Below are 12699 nucleotides of genomic sequence, written 5' to 3' on the forward strand. Positions count from 1 at the left end.
TAAACCTGTGATCCTAAGCCACAATTAGCCATGATGCGGACCTGTAGCCACCAGCCTTTGATGTCTTACAGTGTATTTCTCTGGTCAGCTCTGCTTGGGTCCTCCAGTTCTGACTTTTACACATGCACACAAGGTTTGGCTTAAGCTAATGGGATAGGCAAGGCTGTAGACAAAAATCACCAACTACTGGACAGATAAGTATAGTAAGGCCTTATGTCTTTGTACGCGATTTTATTACATGTCTCTAGGGCAACATCCAGGCTCCAGATACAGCTGTAGGGACTGGCTGTGGCATGGCAGGTGGCTCTTGCTTCCCACCTTTCTGTTCTGAGTTGGGGGGGAGGGTAGTTGGCAGGATCTCATCTTTAGACTCCACAATGCTCACATGGTCAGGCAGGGACTTCTTAGGTCCAATCTTACCACTTGGGTCCCAGGGCAACATGATCTTCACTTTGATGCCCAGTACACCCTGTCGGAGCAGCACATGACGCACAGCAGTGTCGATATAGTAGTTAACAGAGTACCCACTGTGGATCATCAGGCCATCCACAAACTTCATAGACCTAGCTCTCTGTTCTCAGAATTTCCCAGAGACCACGACCTCGCAGCCCTTGGTCCCACTCTCCACGATGAATCACAGCACACCATAGCAGGCCCTCCGCACTGCAAGCCCCCAAGGAGTTTGTACCGCAGAGACTCTGCCTGTGCAATGGCACACAGTCCTCTTGTGGCCACTTTTTCGGCATATAGCTCTACACTGCCCTCAGGGAAGCCAAACCTCTTCTGAACTACTGCAGTCAATTTCTGAATGCAAAGACCCTTCTCACCAAGAACATTCTGTGTCCTGGTAGCTAAGGTAATGATTTCTATCCTGGTGGGTGTAACTCGGACCTCAACTCCAGAGTAGCCATCTTCAGCCAGCTCACGAGTAAGAAATTAACTCAGTTCGGCTTTGAAGATGCCATCAACAACAAACTTCCTCTTCTTGGAAATTTGCGCTGCCATCTTGCTGCCGCACACTGCAGGAAGGAAAAGAGCAGGGAGCAACTCTTAAGAAACTTGTTATAATCTTATAGCACTTAAAATATATTTTTTTTGTGGGACATTGATCACTCATCTCCAGCCAACACACTCTGTCTTATGAGAGTTCTGTATTAATGATGAAATAATGACAAGAACGCATGTTTTTTCTTCAATGGCTATAAACTACAAGGATATGCATACAATATTTATATATTATTCATTTCCAGTATTATATATAATGCACTAGTATAGGCTCAAGAAAACAAATTTATAGAATGCATTATTTGTTTGTAAGGTTAGATGGATAGTCTACCTTCTTTTCTTTGAAACAGATGTAAAAATATGAAAGACAAAATAATTGTCACATATAATAAAATGTAATGAATCTGATCCTTGCATATCAACTTGTTTATATATAGTCTCGGTTTCAGCAAAATTTAATTTGGCATAAGCATTTTTCTACAGAATCATTGATCTTTAAATGTTATTGGGTGTGTGGAGTATGTCACTGCATGGAAGTTACTTTTCGGTATGGGGTTATCCTGATAAATATTACAAAGATCTTGGTATGGAAAGTATGAAGTTTGGGTTCTCATAATTCTACTTATAATTCTACAAATGATTCTGAGCATATTGCTTTAATTTTTTTAGCTACAATTCATTACATAGTCAGTATTATTTTTCTGGTTTTATAGTTCTATTTATTAGGATGAAATATTTTTCCATTAATGTAAATTCATTGTTGTATTTTTGTCTTTCCTTGCATTTCTGCTAAGCAAACCAAGGCTCCAAAAATAATGAAAAAAATGTAATTAAAATATCTTTTTTCACTAAACTTCTGCTGCTTTTTGCTGTTGAATTACCCTTTAAGTAGGATCTGTGATAAACTTATTGTCTTAAGAGTGTTTACATGATTTATCCCTTTATTTCATAAACTTCACTTACAGCTGCGAAAGAGATCTATGTTATTTGAAACCAACTGCCAAACATCAGCAAAGTAGTGTTTTTGGATTACTATAACAATGTTTCAATTCTTGGGATTTCTGACCAGAACCCAGGCACATACACAAAATCAACAAATAAAACAACAGGTCTTTTTTTTGGGTCCGGTCATGGGGCCTGAACTCTGGGCCTGGGCGCTGTCCCTAAGCTCTTCAGCTCAAGGCTAACACTCTACCACTTGAGCCACAGCGCCACTTCCAGCTTTTTTCTTTTTTTGCTTATGTGGTGCTGAGGAATTGAACCCAGGGCCTTATGCATGCAAGGCAAGCGCTCTACCACTGAGCCACCTTCCCAGCCCTAAAACAACATTTTTTAAGTCATGAATTCTTAGTGCATAGCCTATCATCTATTATTTAAAATCAATTGTCAGCACTTTTTATGTGGTTTAATTTCTACTTTTGAATTTCTTCCATCTTTCTTTTTTATCTCATTATTACAGGTTCTAATGAAGTGAATAATTCATGAATACTTATATATCTAGTAGCATATTATAAGGACAATGGTCATAAAGATTACACTCAAAGTAATAACAATTTAAAACAAAATCAGTAAGTGTCTAGAAGAGAGAATTTTGCTGTACATTTCTGGAATAACATTCATGTCTCTAGTATCATTTTGAAGTTGTTTCTTTGGGAAAAACAGTCAGCTGGGAAGAAAGGATGATAAGGCAATGGGAAAGAAGATGAGTTCATTATTTAACAAAGCAAATGGGTACAGTTCTAATTAACTAAGAAGATCACGGGTTTTAAAACTTCTTTGGCCTTCTCACAGTGATGTCATCAGTACGTTCACAATGAATGGAACAGTTATCAGTTGATGAACTCCAAACTTAATTTTCCATGCACACAGAAAGTTTGTCAAGTGGAATGTTTGACATAACCTTATAAAACTAAAAATTTCACCAAGTGATTGCTTTGTTTCAGATTAATTCAACAACATAAACAAAAATATTTACATTTTACAATTGAAGAACCAAGTTTTGCAAATCATATTGCACTTGTTTCTGTCTTTGCACCACACTAAATAGAATTAGCATTCTGTGTGTATTGCCTTTTTTAAATTCTTTGAATCCAAGCTACTTTTTATTGTATTCACATTAAAATAGAGTAGCTTATATTATAGATAGGCTTATAATTTTTAATCTATAATAAATTATAGATAGGTTTCCATGTATAGATGAAATATCAGTAAGATGCTATGAGAAAATGGGAATGCATCAAAAGCCAAAACAAATTGGAAAAATACTATCTTAGATAGCTATTTTTAATAGTTCAAAAAACTCCTTCAAAGTAAAAAATATGTTGTTTACTTATGTTTTTGCTTTTTTACACAAATACAAGATTTGGTTAAGTATTTAATAACAAAGAAATTCATTGCTGAGTACAGCCATATTGATTACTATAACTTTTTTTCAATCTATATACTGTAACATAGAACATTATGGCCTTTTTCTATTTCATATGACATTTCAGAATTCATTTCACTTGTGTATCATTCACCCTGGGAATTTCTACTCAATTCCAATTCGATTTCTCCAAACCTTGAATAAATATTGGACTGAGAGTAAGGTAGCATAGTGTTTTTCTATCAATAAGCTAAAAAGGACATCAATTGATAGTTTCTGCTATTTTTATGCTTTTCAGTCAGTAGGACCTTTGGAAGTCCTACTGCCAAGAGCAATAATCAAGAACCACAAATCTAAGATTTAGAATTCACTCCCAGTGACTCAATGAATGTCTGACCTAACCTTCACATCTCCATAACTGTCCTCGTGCTCTAGCATTTGGAGCTAATCAATCATAGCTTTGCAGCCCAGCTGGAAATTCAAAATATACTTAGATAATCTTGTTTCTACAGTTAACTGTACTGAAGTTAATTACTTTTGTACTTGTCTTTCTGAATTTTACTTTCTCTTGTTGCCCAAGGTTATGTATAACTAGAGCAGCCTAATCTGATGAGATACTTTCCTGTTCTGTGTCACTTAGGTTGTTTGTCATGGTTCAAAAATACATAAGCACTTCATTTCTAGAATATTACTTTTTCTCAATTTTTAACTTTTACTTCCATGCTTATTCCTCCTTTATCTCCATACTTCTCTCTCCCTCTCTCTCTGTCTCTCCTGCCCTCCCTATATTTCTGAAAAATGATGTAGCATAAAAACATGATTGAAATTTCCACTCTTAGAAATTAATCCACAACTGATAAAAAAGAATAATGCAATGGTAATGATTGTATGTGTATCAGATTTTTCAGCTATATTTTCTAATTGTGCAGTTTGTTTATTTATTTATTTGGGATGTTACATATTTCCAGTACTGATCATTAGGTATTTTTATTTCTTTTGTCCTCTTTTTAAAAATATTATTTTAAGTAGTTGTACAACATATCAGTTATTCAGTGTAATGCATTGTGATCAATATCATCCTTGTCATCATTTCCCCCTACATCTCCCAACTACACCTGTCCCCTCATTTTCCCTAGTTCAATTTTCACATGTGTACATTGAATATTATGGATACATTCACCTACCCTTCTTCTCTTCAAGGAGGATAAATATAGGTATTTTCACCTATTTTTGTTGTTGTTGTTTGGTGGTCAAAGGAAGAAAGAAACATTTTGTGAAACTATATTCCAAAACACAAATTAAAGATTAATTTCATGGGCCAAAAGCCATTTTTCCCTGCATGCTTTATCGAAATGTTTACACTTTCCAAGCTTTTATTTCTCACACTCATTATTAACCCAGAACATGAGCAGTCTACATTAGGCATTTTTATATGTATGAAATATTCAGTTTCTGCAGTGTTGAGTCAACACAACCAATACAATACGAACACTATCTCCCAAAGAAAGTGCAGATCTTTATGAAACTATGAGCATGTGTGTTTTTGTATGTGTGTATGTGTACAATGGAAGTGCTAATTTCCTTTTAGATTTTCTTTTTCTGTTTTGCAATAGAGACTTTTTTCTGAAAGCTAAAAAGTTAGGGAAAAATTGCAAAATTTAATAAAATCATTGCTTTCTTTTCTACATAACACTATGATGAATATTTATTATAGCTTTATTCACAAATCTTACTTTTATTGATATTCTGAAATGTATTATAAAATTGATTTTTAATAACTTTTCAAAGTAGGGTTTATTTTCTATAGTTAAACTTGGTTTTAAATTAATGAGCTAAGGCTCTATCATTTGGTTGGTTAGGATAATTCTAGAATATTATTTTATGAGGGTATTTGCAAATTAAAATGGGGAATTATATTCGACAATTCAAACAAAACAAACAGATGAAATATAATTGGGACAATTCCATTTCTATAAACAAATCTCAGCTGTTTGAGCACACAACTCAGTGAGACTCCAACTCAACCCACTCCTCAGCAATGTCTATAAACAGATGTTCTTATAAAGGAATTCTAAACAAATAATCACAGATTGAGCTCAAACTCCCTACAAAACAAAAAACAATCAGTAAGGTAGTGGTCATTTTAACAAGAATATGATATGAATATAGTTTTAACTCCAGTACATATAAAGATCTTACTGACAATATTTATAGATTATTTTGTGATGGTTACTACACCTAGATGGCTAATGATAATAATACTCCTATAATGGCTAGTAATACTTCTAAATTTTATGGAAATGCCTCTATCATATCATCCTTATTATTTGCATGTACCATACCATATTGGGTTGACCCATCTCTTCTCTCAGATGTTCCATTGATAAGAAATACAATAAAACAATGATTCTTCCAGTGATTGATAGACAACTGGTAACCTATCTGCAAGTAATTATTAGTCACTAGTTTGAATCCTTTTTTGCTGTTTGATAGGGTAGGATTATATTAGAGGTCATGGGCTGTCCAGCAAGTCATATGAATTATCTATGGAACTAAATCATTTGGCTATATATTTGGTTTATGGGTGCAGAATACAGAGGGATTTTCTTTTGTTTTCTGCTTTGGAAATATTGGAGTTTTGAACTCAGGTCTTCTGTTTGCTAGGCTGGCACTGTACTTGAGGTCACACCTCCAGCCCTGTCCCACTTTTTACTTTTTGCTTTATCAGGACTCCATGGAAACTAGTGGATTTTTCTGCACAGGCTGGCCTTAATTGATTTTCTCCCAAGCTCAGCCTCCTGGTTAGCTAAGATAATAGGAGTAAGCCACTGGCATTGAGCTTCAGAAAAATTTTTATCTTTGACTACATGTTAAAGCCACTATAAGGATTGCCTATCATTTGACCATTTTTCAGGGAACATATTTCACTATGATAAACAGAAAAATATACAAAACAAAAATATGCATACATATGAATATGTATATAAAAGTGACTATATAATTCTATCTAAAATTAACCCAAAGATAATATTCTCAAGAAGTAGTTTCCATCAATCCTGCTTTAGCTTAATGTGTTCCATTTCTGTTGTTGTATAATAAATGATTATAAACTTTGAGTTAAGGTATAAATTTTAATTTTCCTGAAAAGTTCCTAGGTTAAACCCTTTTCTTTTTTATTGTAAAGATAATGTACAGAGGGGTTACAGTTACGTAAGTAAGGTAATGCATATATTTCTTTTCAAACAGTGTTACTCCCTCCCTTCTTTTCTCCGGCTTTCCCTCCCTCTCAACTCTTCTCCACCCCAAGCTGTAAAGTTCATTTCCAACATAATGTCTATTGAGTATTGCTGCTATTGCATTAGTTTACCCTTTGTCCCACTGTTTCTGTGTTGAAATCATCAAGACCACAAAAGCCATGGTCTTATGAGCTGAGGCCCTTTGGCAGATGGTTACTTTATGAGGAGAGAGCCCTTGTTTGTATAATGGTTTTCTTCGAAATGATCTAGAGTGATCTTTCACCTTTCTACCAAGTAAGGGTGTAACCAGATTATGTCATGTATGAAGAATCACATACTCACTGTGTAAGGGCCTTGACTTTGGACTTTCCTGACTAAATGAAGGGCTATATGCCACCTTGGATTAGATTTGAACAAAGTAGCTATTTAGTGACTTTAGATGGCACAGTTCCTTATCTCATACATCTTTGGCTTAAGAATCTGTGATTGGTTTACATGAGTTCTCACTCCTGGGTTTTGCAGGGTGAGCTGAAATCCAAATGATAGCTGTGCTATATTGTGATCTAGATGTCAATATTCTCTTCACAATTGTCTTAGGTAGTTGAAACATTCATTAAGGTTAAAGTTACAGGGGCTCCTGATTTTTTTGTTTTGCAAGGTCAATCTCAGCTTCTAGAAATCTAGTTTCATTGACCTGAGTGAGTCAAGTATCAGGTGCAGGTGTGTGTGTGTGTGTGTGTGTGTGTGTGTGTGTGTGTGTGTGTGTGTGTGTGTGTGTGTGTGTGTGTGTGTGCGCGCGCGCTGATCTTAGGTTTGAACTACTAAAAGCATTGGCACTGTGACTGAAGTCACTGAGCTGTTTTGCTCAGGCTAGTATTGAACCATTTGCCGCCAAGTTTCACTTTCTGACTTCTTTGTTGATTAATTAGAGATCATTATTTCAGTAATTTTGCTTCCCAACGTGGCTGTGAAACCTGATCCTCAGATCTCACCCTCCTGAGTATCTTGGATTACAGGAATGAATGGTGGGTACTGGCTGAGCATCTTTTTTATTCTTTTAGTCCATGTGGACAATTTCTCTGTTAACTTCACATCCATGTAAGGGCTCAGCTGCCTATGTAAGACCTTCTCATGACAACCTTTCTCTTGATTAACTCAAAGGCAACTCCTTAGTAAATTAATCATGGAACAGTTATCATATTTTATACAAAGATTGTAGTGACACTCAAAGGGAGGGTTTATTAAGAATCATCTCAGAATTGTATCTTTGTCATTTAGACATCTCAGAAAGAGAGAACAGATTCACAATTGATCATCATAGTTTTCAAACTACTCATTGCTCTATATCTTTAAATGTATAAAATATCATAGCAATTTGCAGATATAATAAGTCATTTTCATTTTGATATGGAATGAATTTTCCTTGAGAAAATAAAGAATAAAGAGATGAAAAATCCATATGCAATAATCAAATAAACCAGATGATTTCTCGTGTTATTTCTAGTTCCTCAATAATGCAAATGCATTTGAAGTGGAAACCTCCACTTATTTTCTCAGCCCTCTAGAAGTCCATAGAAGGCCTCCCCACTGACACACCACCTCATTCACATTATCTCTCTTTGGTTCTTCATGCACTGATAAATTTAATGTATAAATGCATTGACAGTCTTCACAACATGATATAATTCTCTTAAACTTTCATATCAGACTATTTATAAGCAAACCCACAACTGGAGTTTTGAACTATTAATTTGTAAGTTTGTTTTGAGCACAGTCTCTACTAATATATCTTCTTTAAATTCTCTATCATTTATGATATAAAGCAATATGTTATAGTGCGACTTGATTTTATATATATATAAAATATATGTATATTCTGTTTTCAACTTTAATCTTATATTTTCACTCTTATTCCTTAATGTGGAAAAGAATCCTTCACAGTTATATGTTTATGTTCCTAGTTATTGCACACATTTTTCAGCTGGTCTTGTAGTGCTGAAATTTATAGAATACTGTAGCTCTTGTGGGCTATTTTATGAAGCAATAATCTTATTGCTATGAGTGAACTCAATTACAGTATTACAAAACTACAGTAGAAATGCTATTACCTTACAAAGGATTTTGGTTGAACTTTCATTTGTTTTTAAATTATGTCCAGTTACAGATATAGTCAGAAGTAAAATTTCTTCAGGTGTGGTATAATTGAAAATGAAATTTAAAAGTCACAAAATGAAAAGACCTACTGATCTATGTGTCTTGAAATTTTCCCAAAGTACTTCTCTTGCATTTTTTTTATTGTAAAAGTGATGTACAGAGGGGTTACAGTCACCTAAGTCAGGTAATGAGTACATTTCTTTTTGCACAGTGACATCCTCTTCCTAATTTTCTCCCTGTTTTTGCCTTCCTGACCCCACCCAAGTTGTATAGTTCATCCATCATAGTGTCTAGTGCATATCACTGCTGAATTAGTTCATCCTTTGCCCCCTCTTATGTGTATATCCTAGGGTATTTTTAAAATTTTTGTTATTGTTATTACTTTTTTTTGTTTCTACTAGGGCTTAAGCAGAAGGTCTCATATTTTTCCTTCTTACACCATTCACAGATGATTCTCTGCAGTTTGAATTTCACTTCATTATCAGTTATTTTTTTCTTGTTAATTGGAAATAAAATTTCTTGGATCTTTCTGCCTGAGCTAGTTTTCAGCTAAAATAATCATATCTCAATCTCTTAACTAGATAATATATAGGCTTGGTACACCAGTGCCCATATATTTTATGATATATGCTATGCATAATTTATTTAGCCAACATTTTTAAGTGATCCTTTTAATTTTATGAATCATTCTATTCTTTTCTACCTTCAAAACATAAATCAAACTAATTTAAAAATCGTACAGAGATATCAAAGATTTTTTCCTGCAAAGAAGAGAGCACATATAAGTTAAGGAATCTTTTCAAAAGACTAGACTTATAAGACAATTCAGCTATAGATTTCTATGGTTTTTTCTCTTATTTTGATATTCTAGAATATTTTTGAGTCAAGGGAATCTAAAGATGTTTATATCTCATATTGTTCACATTCTTCACAGTAATTTGATTGCAATTAAGTTCTTAGGTATCTAACATTGACTACAGTGAAATATTCAAGAACTTTGGAAACACACAGTTGATCTTAAACAGAAGTTTTCATGTTATCTAAGTAAGATTAGAAGTTCAATAAGTCAATTTAACCATTACTCAGATTTGGAGCTATGATCAAGTATAAAACTCAGTTTCATCTTCATCTTTACCATCTTATATTTGATATCTCACATATACATATATTTGTAGTTTCATATATAGGTACATATAAAGTTATTTCTTATGATCAAGTAATACTATTAAAAATAATTAAAAGCAACTACATCCCCTATTGGAGATCCACTACAGATAGTCAATCTGTCACCCTGACGGCTTTCAAAATTAAAACCATCTCAAGAATTTTCTTCCCTGCCTTCCTGCCAAAAATACCTTTCTGTTAAAATCTCTTTCAATCTTTCACTTAAAAAAGGGCTCTAGGTCATGTCATAAAATATTACAATTTACCAGCACTCTACTTCTGTTGATCTTGTCTTTCTCTCTTCATTTGACTTCTTGGCAGATGTCCTATTTTTGCTCTTAGCCATTTGAAATAGCGCAGTTCATTTTTAAAGATATTTTAAAGTTCACATCATTTTATCAGAAGATATATCTTCAGAATAGAAAAAAATATATTTTATCACTTTAATCTTATACTATTTAATGTTCCCTAGTAAACAGACCAAGTAATCAAAACTTTTCCACAACTGATGCTTTAGTTCAAATTTGAGAAACTAAGACATTTTAACCTTGGGATCATTTTTCTCCTACCTTATCTGTGGTTTTATAGGCATAGACATGAAAAAATGTAATTTCCCTCAAAAATCCATTTTAAATGCAATTAGCAAAGGTTTTTAATATTAAAAAATCTATATGTTCACATATTCTTCACCCTCTCCTCCCCAAATATTACATTATTTGATTGATAAGAATAATTTCTCTATACATATTTTACATACTCTTCAAATTTTAAATTTAAATCACAGTCATCAGCTTTATACTTTGGTATATATTTAGCAAATATTTATAATTTATTTGCTTTAAATATCCCAGTTATTCTTCACTATGATGAATTATTAGGTAATCTATTGCTATATTTTTACTTAATGTGTGTGTGTGTGTGTGTGTGTGTGTGGGCTTGAACTCATGGCCTTATTGTTACTTCTTAGTTATTTTGTTATGTAAGATTATCACTCTAACATGTGAGCCACAGCTCCTCTTCTGGCTATATGGGAGATAAGCTTTACAAGAACACCTACCCAGGGTTGTTTCAAATTGAAATAATCAGATTTCAGTCTCAAGAGTAGCTAGGATAACAGGTATAAACCATTGGCACACCAGCTTTTACTTATACATTTGATTTTACAAGTTTACTTTGATTTCATTTATGCATTAATAAACTTTTCAAAAGTATTAAATGTATTAAAATTCTGTCATTCAATTCATTCAATTCATAGAAATATTTTATGCATTAAGCCTACAGATGATATTATACTTTTTCAGTATAGTTACATACATTGCATGTGGCTTCAATTTTTTTTTATTTTTCTGTCACATAAATGTTTACACCACAAACATGGTATATGTTGTCAGTCATTTGGGAATCTGCCTGCTCTACTCTTGCATACTATAATCACGTCATATATCACATCATACTCCAAAGGTATTGCTATTTGACTGTTAAAATATGTAAAATTAATATAAACATAGTTTAAGGTTACAGGAATAGAATAGATAATTTATAAAAGAGGCTATGATTAAATTTCAGTGTGTGGATTTTTGAACACTTTCTTTGCCAGTCAATTTCTTATTATCTATAGAATATCACATTGTATTATGGGTTGCACTCTTGATTTCCTAACTCTTCAAACCAGTTCATTTTCAACCTGAAATGAGTCTGAAACAAACTGGAAATCACCACAGCACATTCCCAATAAGTTACAAAGGTAGATTAAGAAAAATTTTTTTCATTAGTAGATACTCATTCAGGAAATGTTCATCCTATTTTCTAGCAAGTAGAGAAAAGAAGAGGTAGTAAGAACAAATTTATTTTGTACTAAGAATCAGAGTTTAAGAGAAAGGGAGAGAGGAGTTTGAAATTGAGTTGAACTAATTCTATCCCTTATTTTGAATTGTACACAAACCAATTGTCTCGTGGATTCTCCTGTATGGTCAGTTTCAAAAACAGTTCTACACTTAGCTGAATAATTTATAGCCTTTCTCCTAAACTACCTACATCTCTTTCTGACTGTCATATTTTTCAGTATTGTTTAGCACAATCAAGATGAAAGTTGGTATCAAAACATAATATGGAAAACAAATGCAATTGTTTTCTTTTTTCTAATAAGCTATAAAACATTCCTTAAAGAAATAATAATCCTCTGATAAGACCTAAAGTTTTCTTGAGCAGTAAATGGTCTTGCTTGTAGTGCATCTTACAAAACCAAACCAATACTATTAGCTTAGGAACTCTGAAGTAAGCTTATGTCCAGTGAAGCTTTCAAATGGTCCAGGCTGAGATTAAAACACACCTTAGAATTTTGTTGACTCATAAAGCTCCCTTTAGTGTGGCAATTTTCTTGTATGCTGAGAAGGGGAAATGTTTATTGTTAGTTAAACCTATGGAGATTATTTTAATGAAGAAGGAGTAGGAGGTAAAGGATAAGAAAGGCAGGAGGAGGGAAAGAATAGCTGATAGCTAGAGCTGACAATTTTCCAGGAGCAAGTGGAGGAAGTTCTAGCACAGGCAGATTGGATGATGTTTAAATTCCAGTCCTTGAAGTGTGAGAGACCTGCATACACCAGTTCTTTATCAACTCTGCATCAATTTGCCCTCTGGAGAGAGGGACAAGTTGCTAGCTCCATGTGTAGAGATAGAACAGCTATCTAGCTAGCTGAACTGTTCATTTTCTTTTAGAGTAAAATCACTACAGATTTATTTTTTGGGTCACACATGGCTTTTCTACATAGCAGGACT

The 12699-nt window shown here is 33.7% G+C and overlaps 1 pseudogene; it reads right to left on the minus strand.

Moving 5' to 3' along the window:
• Nucleotides 1-244: 244 nt before the first annotated feature.
• On the minus strand, nucleotides 245-1016 carry LOC122105491 (annotated as a pseudogene).
• Nucleotides 1017-12699: the final 11683 nt, after the last annotated feature.

The sequence above is a fragment of the Dipodomys spectabilis genome, unplaced genomic scaffold (genome assembly GCF_019054845.1).
Source record: "Dipodomys spectabilis isolate Male_0828 unplaced genomic scaffold, ASM1905484v1 ptg000032l, whole genome shotgun sequence".
In the NCBI taxonomy this organism is placed as follows: domain Eukaryota; kingdom Metazoa; phylum Chordata; class Mammalia; order Rodentia; family Heteromyidae; genus Dipodomys; species Dipodomys spectabilis.